Below are 18617 nucleotides of genomic sequence, written 5' to 3'. Positions count from 1 at the left end.
ACGTGAGCCAAAACGAAGAATCAGAAGCTTATTTCATTTTTTCCTCTCTTCCACTATGATCCCCTGCTTGAAAAAAAATGAAACAAGAAGAAACCAGAGAGGGAGACAAACCATAAGAGACTCTTAAACTCATGAAACAAACTGAGGGTTGCTGGAGTGGCGGGAGGGTGGGAGGGATGGTCATGTGCTATGGTGAGCACTGTGAATTGTGCTAAGACTGATGAATTACAGACCTGTACCCCTGAAACAAATGATACATTATATGTTAAAAATAATATGGAGGGCATGTAGTGCATGGAGCACTGGGTGTGGTGCATAAACAATGAATTCTGTTATGCTGAAAAGAAATTTAAATAAATAAATAAATAAATAAACAAATAAATAAAAGGCTTAACTGATGGAGCCACCCAGGTTTCCCTAAATAGTAACTTTTAAAACTGTCCTCTATATATCTAACTTTAATCTAGATCTTGCCTGCTACTTAGGCATCATGGGCCTGAATAACTCAAATATGGTATTCTTTAAATGCTCAAACAATCTTTCATCCCCACTATCACAGTCAGGTTCATAAATATTCCAGGAAGCTACAAAGAGAAATAAAAAAACTACAGAGGAAGCAGAGCTCTATTGACCAACTTTGTCACTGTTCCCTTAGGGATCAGTCCTAATGAGGGAAGCAATAAGAAAATAGATCAGAATAATTAGAGACACATGCTTGATTTATGAATGAATGAATGAATGAATGGATGAATGAATTTAAGTAATTTTTTCAAGTGAAACAGTATTTAAAAAGAGAAAGAAAGATAGACCATCCCACATTAGCAAATTTGAGAAGTACCAAGAAAGGGAGATATTACTTATTGTAATATAATATGAAATGATAGGAAATTAGAACAGTTATTTCTGAGGTGATTCTCAGAATAGGTTTCTTAATGAAGATCTTCCAAATGCTGGGAGAGAGTGTGATGATTATATATTTCAAGGGAAAAAGTTATCCTTAAATATACCTAAGAATATTTCTTAAAATGCTGTCTCTAAAAGCATGTGACATAGCTTTCCAGAAGACAATTCAATAGACCAGGGAAACATATTATATAAATACTTTTTAATGTTAAGTCTTTGGTGATCACTGAAGAACTATCTTCATTATCACCAGTGAAGAGTAAACCATAGCTAAAAAATTTCCAGCCAGGAATATTTGAAAAGATGATGCCAAATTAAATGCATAAGAATATTAAAGCAACTTTAAAGGCCCCTGGCATATTGTCAATCCGTTTCTATAAAATTATTCATTTTATCTTTACTGAAAGTCTCCCTTTATAGGTAAGATAATGCCCATATCCCAGATTAAAGTGGGGAGAAATTGAAACCTATAGGTGGATGATTTATATCTACCCAATACTCAACCTGGAAATAAGGTAGATATAGCTATACAGGAAAGCATCACAACTTGCTGCTTTACTTCTCCTTTGCTAGTCAAAAAATGGGTTAAAAAAAAAAAGAAAACAGAATGTTTTTGTCTGTCTTTAAGTAGTATGGTTTTATTAGTTAAAGGCCAATATATGGCAATGAAAGACTTAAAAACAATTCACTTGCTTAAGAAATAGAGCTAATTTCTTGTTTATTTAACAGCATAGGGTATGTGTTGCAAATCAGTAGATATCCCTACTCAGTCAGTGGAGGGCCCTGATGGAAGCTCTGGCATCTTTAATATACAGCTTGTTTAATAGGTGGTTGTCCCAGAGAGATACATATCACTTCAATTTTCATTACTTGGGCTAAAATTTATCAATAAACAAGTGCAAACTTCACGGGGGCAAAGAAATGAAGTTCAGCCATGTAGACAAGAAAAAACTTAGGATGAATTTTTGTGGATAGCTATCTTTTTAGTTATGATCACTCCAAAAATATTAAGAGTTCATTGTCAGCAGTCCATTGCAATCCCCTTTACCCAGAAAGTTAAACCTTTGTGAAATGGGTATGGGGTTTACCACCATACCCAGACTTTACCACCAGAATGCATGGTCCAGAAAAGATCTTCCTAATTCCCGATGAGAAACATTGAAGATTCAGGATACACAAAATAATGTGTAAAATGGACATTTACCAATATTTTAGTTGACCAGATTTTTAAAATTTTCTTACTATAATATAATACATAGTTTATTTCTTTTAAGCATTAGTATTCTAATCACAAGAATACTTAAATATGTCACTAATGCCCACCACTCAGATCTGTTTTACAAAATAACTGAATTCTATATGTGTTGAGCTTGACATATAAAGTCAAGAAAGTAATGGTTCTATTCTCACTCTTTTAGACTAAGACATTTTGAGTTTTCCTTGCCTCTGTGCTTGATCCTTGTTGTTTTCTTCTCTTAGAGTGATCTCATCACACATTTCAATGTTTACCACAAATCTATCCTGCCTATCATTCTTGGAAACCACCTCAGCTACCTCACCCTTGAAGCCTTCCTAGATTATCTCATCTGAACTCACCATCCACTGTTTACCATTAACATTTTATTTGTAGCACTGGGGATATTCTCACCCCTTAGCTTGGATTAGAGTTTTTAGACTGCTTTTTATTTTCTAAAGTACAAAATAAGTTTTTAGACTGCTCTTTTTTTTTTTCTAAAGTACAAAATAAGTTTTAGAGTTCTCATCAAAATATTTCCTCAATGTTGAGGAACTTGAGTTGACTTTTGAAGGACAAGAATCATTTAGGTGGAGGATATGGATATAACAAGAATAGAAAGAATCAAGAGATGATATTAAAAGTAATCTGGTTTGGGGGCACCTGAGTGGCTCAATCAGTTAAGCATCTGACTCTTGACTCAGCTCAGGTCTTGATCTCAGTGTTGTGAATTGAACAAAATCTAGCTTTTTAAAATGGGAAGTGAGGGAATAATACTGATAATCCATTATTAGTAAGCATTCATCACTACGAATCATTGAATAAACACTATCTGCTATGAGCAAGGCAATTATTAGGAAGTTAGTACATAAAGTTGTGAAATATATATGGTCTGTTTTAAAGAGGCTTATGTGATGATTTTTTTTTTTTTTCTCATAGTGGAAGAGGATTTGTACTAAACCATTCACATTCTCTCACCTCTCCCTGGAGATTAAGTCAGCATGTTTTTACATCACCTGATGAAGGTGGTGAATCTCATCTATGAGCATGAATTTTGTATTATCCTTGAAGTCAGAAGCATACCCTAATCTCTCTCCTATTTCTAACACTGTCTCTCCATTAAAAAGATAACCTTAATTCTTGGCTCTATACCCAGGTATATATACCCCTGGGGGTACATAAAGAAGTACCAGAGTAAAATGATAATTCAAAAACAAGCATATTTTTCTAAATGTTGGGTAATTTTAAATATTAATTTTTCATTCAAGTCCAGATACAGTATGGAACAGAAAGTTAAAATAGTATATACTTTGAAACAAAATAACAGAATTCATAAAAATTGTATAATTGGGAAGGTATGTGCTATGATGAGTGCTGTGAAGTGTGTAAACCTGGCTATTCACAGACCTGTTCCACTGGGCCTAATAATACATTATATGTTAATAAAAAAATAAAAATTAAAAAAAATGTATATTTGTACCAGCTGTTTCATCTTTCTTCCTAGGAATCTTAGGTGACAAATCAACTCCCTGCTTCTCTTATGAATTCTTTGTTGGAAGGACTTGAGAATCCATATTTTAGTCAACTATCTGATTATTAGGCCTGTAAGTATTTAGTTTAGATTTGCTACCTCCAGTTGTCTGAACATGTCTCCATGTTAATAGGTGGTTCCTTGAGTAGAATAGTATGGAACAATGGGAACAGACAGGTTAATTAGTAGTAGATTTGGGATCATGGGTTAAGGGTTGTGGTCTATACAGAGATATAATAAACTACTGGACACATCATCCTGGTCAAATTGGGTCAAGTCTGCTCACAATTCCATTTGTGAACAGAACACTAGGACATTATTTTTAGGTAACTGTAATTGTCCTTAAATTCTGAAGGTGTCTTCAGCGGCTCAATCCTTCAGAAAGTCAACGTAGGAAACTCAGGCCTAGTTCTCTTGTAATATCAAGTTATATCATTCTATCCATTTCAAAACCACCTTTATAAGGATTTAATATTATTTTTTGATGATGTTCCTTTATGTTAATATTGTCTAGAAACTTCTCACCACTTAGGATGCTGAAACGAATGGAAAAAGTTTATGGTCTTATTCTTTGCCTATTTTCTTCCATTATTCAGAGGGGCTCTACTTCAAAGTTATGAATTAAAGAGTGTTTATTTTCTGAGTGCAACCTGTTTCATTCTGACTGTGCTTCTCTGGACTTTGTGGGCCTTCTCAAGTATGAGAATTTGGTAGGATCTTCTAGAAATCATTGGCATAGACAATAATCAGGAAATCAGCACAAAGTATAGAATTTGATGCTGTCCACACCCAAAAGATAAGCTTGGTGTATAACAGAGGATAGCTAAAACTAGCCTGATAATCATAGTCATAGTCCAACTGTATTTTGGGGACATAATATTATAGTGGTAAATGTGTGATCTTTAGTATTAAAGATGACCAGGCTTAACTTTATGCTATGCCACTTAAAAAAAGTTTAATTTTGTGAAAATTACTTGAATAAATCAGTGCTGATCTTTTAAGGTTGTTGTCTTCAAATGAGATTGTATTTTATGATACCTGACTAGTCTTATTATTAATTATTATGTTAGTGCTTTGTTTTCACATATACTTTGTTTTCTTTACTTTTTACCAATTTCTACTTTGCAGGCTTAAATTTTGAAGAGCTTATTCTGAAAATTTTTACTTTCAGGTTCTAAAACTTTAAGTGTTCTGCTTAGCTAGAAGTCCTTGACCAACCTACTTTGACCAGCCTAATTGGGTACTAGTTTTTTATGCCTTCAAGTTTGGTTAGATACTTTGGATTCTGACATCAGCTTCATCCCATAATTTATAACCACACACTTTTTTCTTCATTTTGTCCTTCGTTTTTTGTTCTCTCATCTGCACACCAGCCCAGCCACTTTATTCATCATGTGGGATGGCCCCTGATCTTTCCATAGCTATGCCATTCTGTACTTATATACAACTTAGGGACTGTTCCTTGACTGAGTTAATTCTAACAATCCAGGGTCTTCTGGCTTCTTTAGGACTTCTCTTTCTTCAGAATAGAACAGTATACCTCAACAGGAGAAAAAAAAATAACATCTGACTTAAATTCATTAGTACTCTGACCTTCACTGATAGTCTTCAGGAATAAGATTTTCATCTCTCTTGGCACATGCCCCACTGATTTTATTCTGCATCCAGATTAAAATCTACAGACCTTTCTTCTCTTCAATGTTGATGTGATGGATTAAACCCAAGGCAAGACATCAGGTTGTTTAATGCCTTATTTGCCTGCTACTTCCTAAGAAGTCTCTACTCCACAATTTCTTCCAAAGTTTGGGGAAATTCGGGGTAGATCTTATACATTTTTTTAAAGCTTTTAGTTCTTTATTTGAGAGAGAGAGAGAGGACATGAGCTGGGGGATAGGGACAGAGAAAGAAGGAGAAGCAGACTCCCTGCTGAGCAGGGAGCCCAACATGGGGCTCAATCCCAGGAGACTATATCATGACCTAAGTTGAAGGCAGACAACCTACCAAACCACTCAGGTGCCCCTAGGGTAGATTTTATATGGATCAGAACAGCACAGAAAGTGAGGTGATAGTTGTTACTCATAATGAGAAGACAATTATTTTGTGATCTAGCCCTTGATCATTGTCCAGAATAAATATTAAATACTTATTTCATTGAGAAGTAAAGAATGTCAGAGATTAGATAAGTGAAGACTGTTTAAGAGGGAATGGCACTCAAGGCCAATGAGAGCTGTAGGTCGAAGAATTTCTCTCCATTGTGATGTGATTTCAGAAGGCTAAAAAGCCCTTCCCCCATACTCTTGGCTAAAATATTCATCCTACTCCACTTCATATATCTATTATTTATACATCAAATTAATTTCTTGGAATATATTTATCCTAATAAAGGCTTTCACCCTTTCAGATCTCATATAGTACTGAAAGGAGTAGCATAATGTTTATACCATTAGCATGTCTTTCTGATCTGCGAACGAATTGCTCTGTGCTCTCTTGTATGATGTCCAGTTGAAAGCAGGTAAAGATAGGCGGGGGAAAAGAGCATGAGAAGATTGGACATCTTATGTGAGCAGAAACCCGACTAGGGCAGGAAGGAATGGGACCACAGTAATGACAAGCTGGGCCTATTGCATCATTTGGGTGGTCAAAATGTCTTCATAGTCCAAGGGAAAATAGCACTATTTACCCATGTGCCCAGTCGGAGACTGCCATATATTGCCAGAGAAACTTTAATGATAGTAGGGGAGAGCTTATGGCAGGACTACTGGTTGGCATCATCTCAATAAAGATGCCAAAATATTCACCAAAGTATTCTTACTCTCCTTTCTTTCGTTGATTCATTCCCTGTGGCTACCCCTCTGGTAGAGCTATACAGTTTCCTGACTTTTTCCACTTAATGATCCACTGGTCATTTTGAGTTCTAATGCCAGGTTAATTGTGTCAAATGATTAGAACATTAGTCAGAATCCACTCAGGAGATAGAATGCACAAATATTATTTCACGTGAGAGGATTTAATGTCAAGAATTATTAACTAGGTAGATAATTGTTAACTAGGTAACTGAAAAGGCAACAAGAAGACACTTAAAGTATTAAGGAAATAGCAATTATAAGAAAAAGCTTCCATCACTCAAGGTGAGATAAAAAGGGGAAAAGCTAGAATTATTTAAACTCAGAAACTTAAAATAGCTGAAAGTCCAACCACTGAGGAGGGATGCTACTCAGCTGGTACTGGCACCTCACATCTTGGAAAAGAGACCTCATAAGGTTGGGATCCAGATTTCTGAGTTACAGGTATTGGCCTCCCGGTACTAGTAGTGTCTCTGAGTGAGCACAATGGCTCATTCTAAAACTGTTGCAAAAAATCCGAACTGACCTTTCAATAAAGGCCCAGGACCTGATGGTTTCCTGGTGAGTTCTGCCAGACATTTAAAGAAGAATCGATACCAATCTTTCCCAAATTCTTAGAAAAAAGAAAAGAGAAAAGAACACTCTCAAAGTAATTATATGAGACCAACATCATCATTATACCATAGCCAAACACGTATAAGAAAAGAAAATTATAGGCCAATATCCCTAATGAACATAGATGCAAAAATCCTCAACAAAATACTAGCAAGCCAAATTCAACAGCTCATTAAAAGGATTGTATACCATAATCAAGTGGGTTTTATCCTTCAATGCAAGGATTGTTCAAAATATGTAAATCAATAAATATATTCACCACAGTAACAGAATGAATGGTAAAAAGAAAAGTCATATGATCTAAACATGTCAGATGAAAAAAATGAACTCCCTTTTATAACAAAAAAAACTTTCAAAAATTAGTTATAAAAGAATATCTCTCAACACAATAAAGGCCATATATTATAAGTCCAGAGCTAACATATATTTGACAATGAAAAGATGAAAGCTTTTTCTCAAAGATCAGGTACAAAACAAGGATGCCGCCTCTTGCCACTTCTATTCGTTAGAGTACTGGAAGTCCTAACAAGAGCAATTAGTCAAGAACAAGCAATAAAGACACCCAAATTATAAAAGAAGTATAAGAAGGAGAGAAGGAAGGAAGGAAGGAGAATGAAAGAGAGAAAAAAAGAAAAGAAAGAAGAAAAAAGTGAAAAGAACTGTTTGTTCTGTTTGCAGATGACATGATCTTTTAAAGAGAAAATCCTAAAGACTTGACCAAAAACTTAAAACTAATAATCCAGTTCAGTAAAATTGCAGGATATGAAATCAATGTACAGAAATCATTTGCATTTCTATATACTAATTCCAAACTGAAAGAGATTAAAACTAGCCCATTTAAAATAACAACAACAAAACAAAATGTTAAGAATAAATAGCTTGTACACTGAAAACTTTAAGATATTAATGGAAAAAATTGAAGAAAACACAAATAAATGGAAAGATATTCCATACTTATGGATTAGAAGAATTAACATTATTAAAATATTCATAGTACCCCAATCAATCAACATATTAAATGTGATGCTTACCAAAATTCGAATGGCATTTTTCACAGAAATAGAAAAACAATTCTGAAATACTTATGAGACCTTAACAGCCAAAAAAAAAAAAAAAAAAAAAAAATCTTGAACGAAAAGAACAAAATTGGAGGTATCACATTATTTGATTCCAAAATATGCTACAAAATATGTTACAAAATCTATAGCAATCAATGGTCCTGGCATTAAAACTGACACACAGACCAATGGAACAGAATCAAGGGCCCAGAAATAAATCCATGATCAATCTGTCTTTGACAGAGTGGCCAAGAATATACAATGGGAAAAATAGCCTTTTCAATAATTGTTGCTAGGAAAACTGGTCTACCTTATGCACAAGAACAAAACTGGACCCTTATCTCACTCCATATATAAAAATCAACTCAAAACAGATAAAGGGCTTAAATGTGAGACCTGAAATTATAAAATTATTTGAAGGAAATATAGGGAGTTTCTTGAAACTGGTCTCAGCAACGATTTTTCTACTAACCTCCAAAGGTATAGGCAAAAAAAAAAAAAAAAAAAAAAGAAAGAATTGCATCAAACTAAAAAACTTCTGCACAGAAAAGGAAGCAATCAACAGACTGAAGAGACAACGTATGGAATGGAAGAACATATCTGCAAACCATACATCTGATGATGAGTTAATATTCAAAATATAAAAGGCGTACAAATAATTCAATAGCAAGAAAACAAATAGCCCAATTAAAAAGTGGGCAAAGGACCTGAATAGACATTTTCCCAAAGAAAACATATAGGGGCACCTAGGTGGCTCAGTGGATTAAGCCTCTGCCTTCAGCTCAGGTCATGATCCCAGGGTACTGGGATTGAACCCATTGTTGGGCTCTCTGTTCAGTGGGGAGCCTGCTTCCCTCTCTCTTCCTGCCTCTCTGCCTGCCTCTCTGCCTACTTGTGATCTGTCTCTGTCAAATAAATAAAATCTTTAAAAAAAAAAAAGAAAAAGAAAACATACAGACAGCCAACAGGTACATGAAAGGTGTTCAACACCACTAATTATCACAGAAATGCAAATCAAAATTGTAATGAGAAATCATCCCTCACCTGTTTTTTTGTTTGTTTGTTTTATGTCACAACTATTAGAATGGCTAGTATCAAAAAGATAAAAGATAAGTTTTGGTAAGGATGTAGAGTAAAAGAAGCAGTTGTACTATATTGGTGAAGATGTAAATTTGTACAGCCATTGTGGAAAACAATACGAAGATTCCTTAAAAAATCAAAAATAAAACTACCATATGACCCAGCAAATCTCATATCCAAAGAAAATGAAAACAGGATCTTAAAAAGATATCTACACTCTCATATTCATTACAGTGTTATTCATAACAGCCAACATGTGGAAACAATCCAGGTGTCTGTTGACAGATGAATGGATAAAGACGCCATATATATACATATATATATATATACATATATATATATATGTATATATATACACACACATATATATATGTGTATATATATATGTTTAAAATATAATACACACATATACTTTTATACACATGAACACATATACAATGGAATATTATTCGGCCATGAGAAAGAAGGAAATTTTGCCTTCTGTGACAACATGGATGAAGCTGGAGGATACTATGCTAAGTGAAATATGTCAAACAAAGACAAATGCCACATGGTATCATTATATGGAGAATCTAACTCAACCAGTCAATCAACTCACAGAAGAAAATACAACAGTGGTAACCACGATCTGGGGGGTGTGGGTGTGGGAAGATGTTGGGCAAAGGGAACAGAGTTGCAGTTATATAGGATGAATAAATCTAAAGATAAAACTTTCCAGTGTCATGACTCTATTTAATAACACTGTATTGAACACTGGAAATATATCAGTAATTTCAGGTGCATGTATCACACAAAAAGCGCTATCTATAGAAGGCGATGGTATATTAATTAGCTTGACTGTAGTAATTATTTCATTATATATGTATATCAAATCATTTTGTACAACAGAAGTATATACTATTGTTACTAAAATATAAAAATAAATGAAAAATTTTTAAAAACATCTGAAACTGAGGTCATTTGTTGTAGTGGGAAGGAATTGCTGCTCTCAGGGTGAAGAAACATTGCTGGATTGAACTGGCAGGAACAGAAAGCAAAGAAACAGAAGGAGGAAGAAGCAAATCCTTTCTATGTTTTCAGCCTTGAGCCTGTTTCTACCTCCACTGTTGGGAAAGGCTAACAGAAAACCAGCTGTCAAAGCAGAGATGTGGTCACAGATAACAAAGGCCATCTCTTATCATAATTGACTTACAGGAATTGATGCCAGAACTTCCTCCTTTCCACAATTCAGCTGACCAAGACCTGATGAAACACATAGCAGTATATAAAAATGATAGGATCCTAATTAAGGCATAGGGTTTTAGATTGTTAACACCAGGTTTCCTTCCATACACTTATTTGTCTTTCAAAATAAAATGTTATTCACAGATCTGCTTGAGATTCCAAGCGAACTCAAGAAATAGCCATCCGTATGCACAAAAGATTAAAATTTGCATAGCTTATATTAAGTCCTGTAACACTAAAATTGCATTTATTAATTTTGCCATAGTATAAATGTTCAGGGAAAAATACCTGGAGAAAGTATTTTGTATTAACATCCTGAAAATGACTGTGATATGGACGTCAGGGCTGATTTCAAAGACATTCTGCATAGATTTGTTTTCTCACATAGTGTGGATTTGTGATATAAAGTGCCTTAGAGAGAAGGGTAGAGATGAAGTGACTTTTTAGACTTTCATCAAGCCCAGTATTTGTTTTCTACACCTTATGGCATACCAGAAATGCTCCCAAGTAATTTCTCCCCCCCCCCATTACCTTAATTCTTGAAAAACCCATTTATTTATTTTGATGGTTATTTCTGAATCAAGGGGACAGAACAATACCTAAAATTGATAGACAGTCAGTAAGTTTTGTTAACTGACGTGTGAGTGCATGCATGAACGGATGGTGGTAGATGGAAGAATGAGTGGGATGAAAGAGAAGAACGTATAAAGTACTTTGCATGATTCTTTGTGAAGCATACGAGAACTGCTACTATTTTTTACTTATAAATTGAGAGATTATGTGATGGTTAATCTTATGTATCAGTTTGACTGGGCCACATATACGATGCCAAGATATTAAATTAACATTACTCTGATCACTTCTGGGAGGGCGTTTTTGCATGAGATTAACATTTAAATCAGTAGACTGAGTAAAACAGATTTCCTTCCCCAATTGGGGGGGGGGCGGCTCATCCAATCAGCAGAAGACCTGAACAGAACAAAATGCCAACCCTTCCCCAAGTAAGAGAGAATTCCTCTTGCTGACTGCTTTAGAACTGGAACTTTTTTTTTTTTTTTTCTTTTTTGGACTTGAATAGAAATACTGGCTCTCCTGTGTGTTGAGGCTGCTGACCTTTGGATGGTAACTATACCACTGGTTGGCTGTTTCTCAGGCCTTCCAACTCAGCCTGGAACTATATTGATTCTCCTGGATCTCTATCTTGCCAATTCACTCCGCAGACCATGGGATTTATTAGCCTCCATCATCTTGTGCAACAATTCTTTATCGTCTATCTCTCTGTCTCTCTGCTTCTGTCTTTCTGTGTGTATGTGTGTGTGTATTTACATGTACACACATTACACATATCTATTGGTTCTGTTTCTCAGCAGAACTCCAATACAGATAGTGACTCAAATAAATGAAGCAAGGAGACCAAATAGAGATAGAGTATCTCCTGGCTTGTCAACTTGAACATAAAATTTGTATGCTTCCTTTCTTCTTTGACACCATTATTACAATAATTACCATTACTACTAGCTGCCGTTCATTGTTACCTATCTGCCAGCAATGCAGTATCCACTTTACCCACTTTATCTCATTCATTGTTTTTGAAAAACTTTTAAGGAAAAACCAAAGCTAAGTGAATAATAGCTTGCCTAAGCTTACATGGCTAATAAAAGGCAAACCTTGTATTTGAATCTATTGTTTTCTGATTTCAAATTTTGCATTCTTAACCAGTTTTGCCTCCAACATTAACCCACTGGGTGCCCTTGGACAAACTTCTTCTTATTTTTCCTTTTTAGTTTTCCTGATTTTATAAAAAACAAGGCCCTGAATTTGATGATCTTTAGTGCTCCTTCCAGCCCTGACAGTCTGTGATTATGTGATCATTAAGAAGTAGATAAAAGGAATGCAGTGTTCCACCCACAACTGGGGTCAAGGTCAGGTAAGCACTGTGTCCAGCACAAACTCAGCATCTGATTAGCACCTCCACAGTGGTAAGGGAGAGTTGAAGTATCTCCCTAAAGAACTGCTTGGAAACCCTGTGGCTACCTTAAAGAATTTTGCCTAATGTTTCTGTATGGCTCTTGTCCCTATTGGTTTTAGTATTAAACTAGCTAAGTAGATAACATGTAAAGATAGAAATTAGTTTTTGTTTTCCTTTGCACTTTTTCTCTCCTCTCTAACTATGCCATGGTTCTCTGCTACCCTTTTCATGCTCTGGGTGCTCCCTTTCCCACTCTATCCCCACTCCAAGGTCACTGATGCCTAAATTTTACCAGGTGCTTCACCTCTCGTGCTTACCAATGGCCAAAACACCAATGCTTCTGAATCTACAGGTTCATCTCATTTATTATTCTCTCACAACTCTGAAATCAAATCTGATAGATTAATCAGGTTTTCCAAAGAGTATGTTATACATATGGTTAATTACTGTTAAGATTGTTTTTAGCAAGAACACAGGGTTCTTTCACCAGATAACTTGAGCCAGGACTAAATAAAACATGATTGCATTAGTTTCTTTATTACAGAACTACTCAGAGACTTTCATGTGTGTAAATGTTTTCAATTAAACTTTGACAGGAGGTTTGTGCATTACATCTCACATTTTTTTTTTAAGATTTTATTTATTTATTTATTTGACAGAGAAATGGTGAGAGAGGGAACACAGCAGGGGAGTGGGAGAAGGAGCAGCAGGCTTCCCGCTGAACTCGATGCTGGGCTCAAAGGCAGATGCTTAAGGACTGAGCCATCCAAGCACCCCTAGACCTCACATTTTATTTTACTCTGAAAGCTTCTTTCCTCATAGTATCCTATAGTACTAAAGTTGCATAGAATAGGGCGCCTGGGTGGCTCAGTTAGTTAAGCATCTGCTTTCAGCTCAGGTCATGATCTCAAGGATCGAGTCCCACATCTGACTCTCTGCTCAATGCAGGGTCTGCTTCTCCCTCTTAGTCTCCCTCTGTGCTCTCCCTCTCTCTCTCAAATAAATAAAATATTTTTTTAAAAGAAGCATGTATAAATTATAATTAATTAATTAATTAATTAATTAAATTCTATTGAGTATATTTTGGAGCTTTAGGTTACCAGCATGTAAATAGCTCAGTGTATTCAAGAACACATAATTAAATGGATGCTAACTTTCTTTGGATGGTAGGAATAGGTACTGATGACTTTTCATGCAAAAGAGCAGCCTGTGAGATAAAAAGTAGTTTAAGAAGGGTCAGGAAGTTCTGAGTATCTTAACTATCACATGGTTTTATGAAATAGTATGTTTCTGCACCAAGGTAAAAGTTTAAAGTATTAAAGTACATTATTCCTTTACTAATTCTCAAAAACACAATGTATTTATTCTTTAGCAAACCAGGTTTATAGAACTTAGTCACACCATAAAATATCAAAGGGCTCAATCTTTAGCAGATGTTGTCTTTTGATATTATAAACAAGATAATAGATGATCTGATTCAAATATTGTTTGTTATATTCTCTATTTATAGGACATAGCATAAGATAATTATAGATCAAAGAAGATGTGCATTTTAAATATCAATATATTGCTGAATTGTTCTCCATTAGTGTGACAGACTAACATGGATCAAGTTATATTTCCACATCTTCATCTTCATTTCAGGAGTGTTTTTTACACCTTCACCATGAATAATTTTGATTTTTTTCAATGTAAAATGTATTAAAAAAAACCTCATGATAGTTTCCTTATCACTTTTATTAAGAGATTGAACATCTTTTATTTATAGCTTATTTGCTATAAACTATATGTATTGTTTCCTTTGTTATTGTGTTTTGGGTTGTTTTGTTATTGGTGTTTTTATTCATTAAACTAAAATATTTACCTATAATTTATTTTGGTTTTTGATGTGAGGTAATAATTCTTTTTTCCAGATGGCTACCAAATTATCTTAATAAGAAATAATAAATTATCCAAATCTTCTCTAAAATCCAACATATTTGGAGACATTAATTATAGATTTGCTAGTTGTATTGATTAGTAGGTCTATTTTTGCATCAGTATTACATTGTCTTAATTATTTTAGATCAAATTATATTTCCATGTTAATTTTCGAAGCTATGTTTACATATTTTCATATCAACTTAAGGATTACTTTCCATTTACAAAAAAAATGTATCAGTGTTTTTGTTCGGATTACATAAACTTCTAGAATTTAGTTACGATTGACACATTTGGGACGTTGAGTCTCTTTATCCAAGAACAAAGTATGTCAAGTAATTAAATTAAATGACCTCCTAAACATCAAATTATTAAAAATATAAGCATCATTTAGATTTCGCATAAATCTTTATAAGCCTGACCTATAAAAGGATTGTGTAAATGTTTGTACTAACAATTATCATAGTGGAATTATTTTTTCTATCACAATTTCTTAGATTACTTGGAGTTTATTTATTTTTTTAAATTAAATTAATTTATTTATTTTCAGAAAAACAGTATTCATTATTTTTTCACCACACCCAGTGCTGCATGCAATCCGTGCCCTCTATAATACCCACCACCTGATACCCTAACCTCCCACCCCCCCACCACTTCAAACCCCTCAGTTGTTTTTCAGAGTCCATAGTCTCTCATGATTCACCCCCCCCTTCCAATTTCCCCCAACTCCCTTCTCCTCTCTAACTCCCTATGTCCTCCATGATATTTGTTATGCTCCACAAATAAGTGAAACCATATGATAGTTGACTCTCTCTGCTTGACTTATTTCACTCAGCATAATCTCTTCCAGTACTTAGAGTTTATTTTTAACCCAGCCACTGTTTTTTTCTTTTTTGAAGATTTTATGTATGTATGTATTTAGAGAGTGTGAGCAGATGGGGGGGGGTGGGAAGAGGAGGGAGAGAATTCCAAGCAGACACCACACTGAGTGCAAAGCCTGACCTGGGGCTTGATCTCATGAGCCTGAGATTGACCTGAGCTGAAATCAAGAGTGGAATGCATAACTGACTGAGCCATCCAGATGCCCCAGATCTTGTTTTCGTGTTTTTAGGTTTTTTGGTAGGCTCCATGCCAAGTGTGGAGTCCAGCATAGGTCTTAAATTTATGACCCTGAGATCAAAACCTGAGCTGAGATCCAGAGTGAGAAGCCTAACTGACTGAGCTACCCAGGCACGCTCATGGCTTCTTTTTCAACCTTATTGGCCAGCTACTTAACCGATAAATTATTTTCTATAGCTAGAATATAGGTAGAAACTCACTTTATAGAAAGAATTATCTATAATAAAAAGGCCAATTCTGAAAAATTCATGTGTAAATGTTAAATTAAGATCATTAAAAAGAAAATAACCAAGAAATGATTGATCATAATGGACATTGAACTTATAAAATTGTGAATCCCTAAAAAGAGAACATGTTTGAGGATTTCTGTTGGCTTTTTTTAGCTTGATTTATACTATTTGATCATGAATGGCACAGAAAGTAGGAACGCCTCTAAATACAATAATGATTTATGTAATCTACTTATCTCAAATTAGAGCTAAATTCTAATATTTGGCAGTGGTTCTAAATAGTTTTCTGACATTCTCAAGCATTGATCTGGTCATTAGTTGAGAGATAAGCTGGTTAGAAAATAAGTTGTCTTGGGGCACCTGGGTGGCTCAGTGGGTTAAAGCCTCTGCCTTCGGCTCAGGTCATGATCCCAGGGTCCTGGGATCGAGCCCCACGTCAGGCTCTCTGCTCCATGGGGAGCCTGATTCCTCCTCTGTCTCTCTCTGCCTGACACTTGTGATTTCTCTCTCTCTGTCAAATAAATAAAATCTTAAAAAAAAAAAAAAAGAAAGAAAAAGAAAATAAGTTGTTTAAACTCTTTATTCTTCCTTGGAGTCATACTGTATGGAGGTTGACAAAGAAATTTTCTAACTGCTTAGAAGTTGAGAAACGAGACTTTATAAGCACCAGAGGAAATTAAGGGGCTTGTGGATTTAGCTCTTGGTAATACTTATTTCATACATCCGGCATATGCATGCTCATTTGCTCAGGGGCACAAGACTTAATGCCCTCCTCATAATAATCCTTGATATTAGCTTTGTAATGACTGGTATAGCACATCCACTGTTGGAGTTCAAAAATAACCTGGAAAAAAAAAATAACCTGGGTTCCTTTTTCCTCTTCCCTTGCTGGGTTCTGAACATGCTGAAAAGGGTAAAACAGTTAAGAGATTAAATATTGGTTTTATTCTTTTTAAAATGCCAAGAAAGAAGTCTCTTGGTGTGGAAGCCAAATGGGATTTTTACTTGAAACTGAAACCCAGGGTAGGCATTTTTATAGAAGGTGACATAGGCACCTAAAGCCTACAGAAGAGCCTGCCCTGAAGAAACAGCCAAAATATTCCCCTTCTGAGTTACGGTAACTCTTCCCAATAGGAAGGGCTGAACTGACTCAAGAATGCCGAGTTAGATTCACCAATTTTACTGCTCAGAAATATCCTCCACCTCCTCAGTGGCAGCACGCGTTAAGTGAACAGAGATATATTTGGGAGGACCCTTATGGAAACTGGAAGGAAAAATAAGTTTCCTTCTTACTTCCACCCTGCTTCTGTAATTAGAAAAAATGTTTTGGTTGGTCCCCACTCTGAGGATATGTAGGGCAAATGGCTTAGCAAGAAGAAACTAAATCTATTTTTACCCTAAAATTTCTGCATTATTTGATGACATTCATAGACTGAGATGCTCACTTTGGATGCCCATCATTGTTGGAAAGCCAACAGCCAACTCTTAGAATTTTCCTGAAGCTTGAAATTCAACCAATTGACTTGATCTTTTCTTCTTTGTTTCCAAGTAATTAGAGGAGTATTTCTACTGCTTATTTAAGCGCACACACACACACACACACACACATTCCAAGCCAGATTTCTTTTCAAATGATATTCTTTTAGTTCCACACATTGCTGACCTAAACAGAGAAACTGTTAGAGTCATCAGAACCAGAGACCATAGATTCAAGTATTTTGTCTTTATCACAGCATGAGTTAAGAAATAACATGCTGTTGAGTACATTCTGGGCAAGATGCATGATTTATCTACAAGTATGGGGAAAATGGCAGGAAGAGGGTATTATAAAAGTAGATGGTCCAAAGCTGTCACATTTTGGGAATAACAAACTTCTTTTGGCTACAAATAATACATTCTTATTCAGTCATGTATACAGGTTTTAGATTGTTTTTACTTTCAAAAACATATAACAGGAGGAATAATAATAATGTGATTAAAAAAAGAATTGATAAAATATGCAATTTGGATTGGATTCTCTAGTAGTCAGGCTCTGGACCCAAGCAAAGATAGATACAGTGAGCACATAACTATGATAATGGTCTGGGTGTGAGATTTTGATGATAAAAGGAAACCTCATTTAGAATGCAGTGGAGAGGCCAGAAGGGGGAGCTATCACCCCCTACCACACCTCATCAAATGCCTCCCCAAGAGAAAGAGACAGACCTTTTAAGTGGATACACTTGCAGGAGGAAAGAAGGCTTCCTCCTCCCCTGGCAACAACCTAGCTAATGAGAGACATTCACAACTTAGAGGATGAAAAGCCACTACACTTCAAACTCCTGGTTTACTCTAATAAACTTTTTTTTTTTTTTTTTTTTCTTTCTTTCTTTCTTTCTTTCTTTCTTTCTTTCTTTCTTTCTTTCTTTTTCTTTTCTTTTCTTTTCTTTCTTTCTTTTTTTTATATACTGGCCTTCCCAAAGCCCCCCATTCCCTCTATAAAAGAGTATTCCTTTCCTTTGCTCTGTGGACTTGCCTATGGTTTTGGTGTAGCTTGCTTGTCTTGGACTGCAATTCCCTGCTATTCCTGAATAAACCTAGTTTTGCTGGTAAAATAATGGTAAGTTTTATTTTTAAAGTTGACAAGATTTACATCCCCATGTCCAAAAGTACACATGTTCACAGTTTTTCATTATCTTATTGATAACCTTTGATGCTGCTTCTGCTTTCTTGCAACCACTGATTGACTAAATGAGACCTTCTAGTTGTTTACATGTCCAACAGCTGCATCATTAAACACTATAGACTGAAAAACCAGAAGATACTGAGTCTCTCATCACTTTTGTGGTAACAGGAGTTTTGGGTAACCTAATAGCTAGCATGTATCTTTAATGAATGACTTGGTGGTTTTT

At 35.2% G+C, this 18617-nt stretch overlaps 1 long non-coding RNA gene across 1 annotated transcript in view; it reads right to left on the bottom strand.

Annotated features, from left to right (window-relative positions):
* Window positions 1-10456: 10456 nt before the first annotated feature.
* Window positions 10457-18617, bottom strand: part of LOC309870679 — an 82462-nt gene continuing 74301 nt past the window's right edge. Inside the window, exon 3 of the long non-coding RNA XR_014314737.1 lies at window positions 10457-10506. This is a non-coding gene — a long non-coding RNA (uncharacterized lncRNA). The remainder of the gene's footprint in view (window positions 10507-18617) is intronic.

Source organism: Mustela nivalis (assembly GCF_964662115.1).
Source record: "Mustela nivalis genome assembly, chromosome: 8".
Classification (NCBI taxonomy): domain Eukaryota; kingdom Metazoa; phylum Chordata; class Mammalia; order Carnivora; family Mustelidae; genus Mustela; species Mustela nivalis.
The sequence above is the reverse complement of the archived record's forward strand: the minus strand, read 5'-3'. Positions and strand labels throughout refer to the sequence as shown.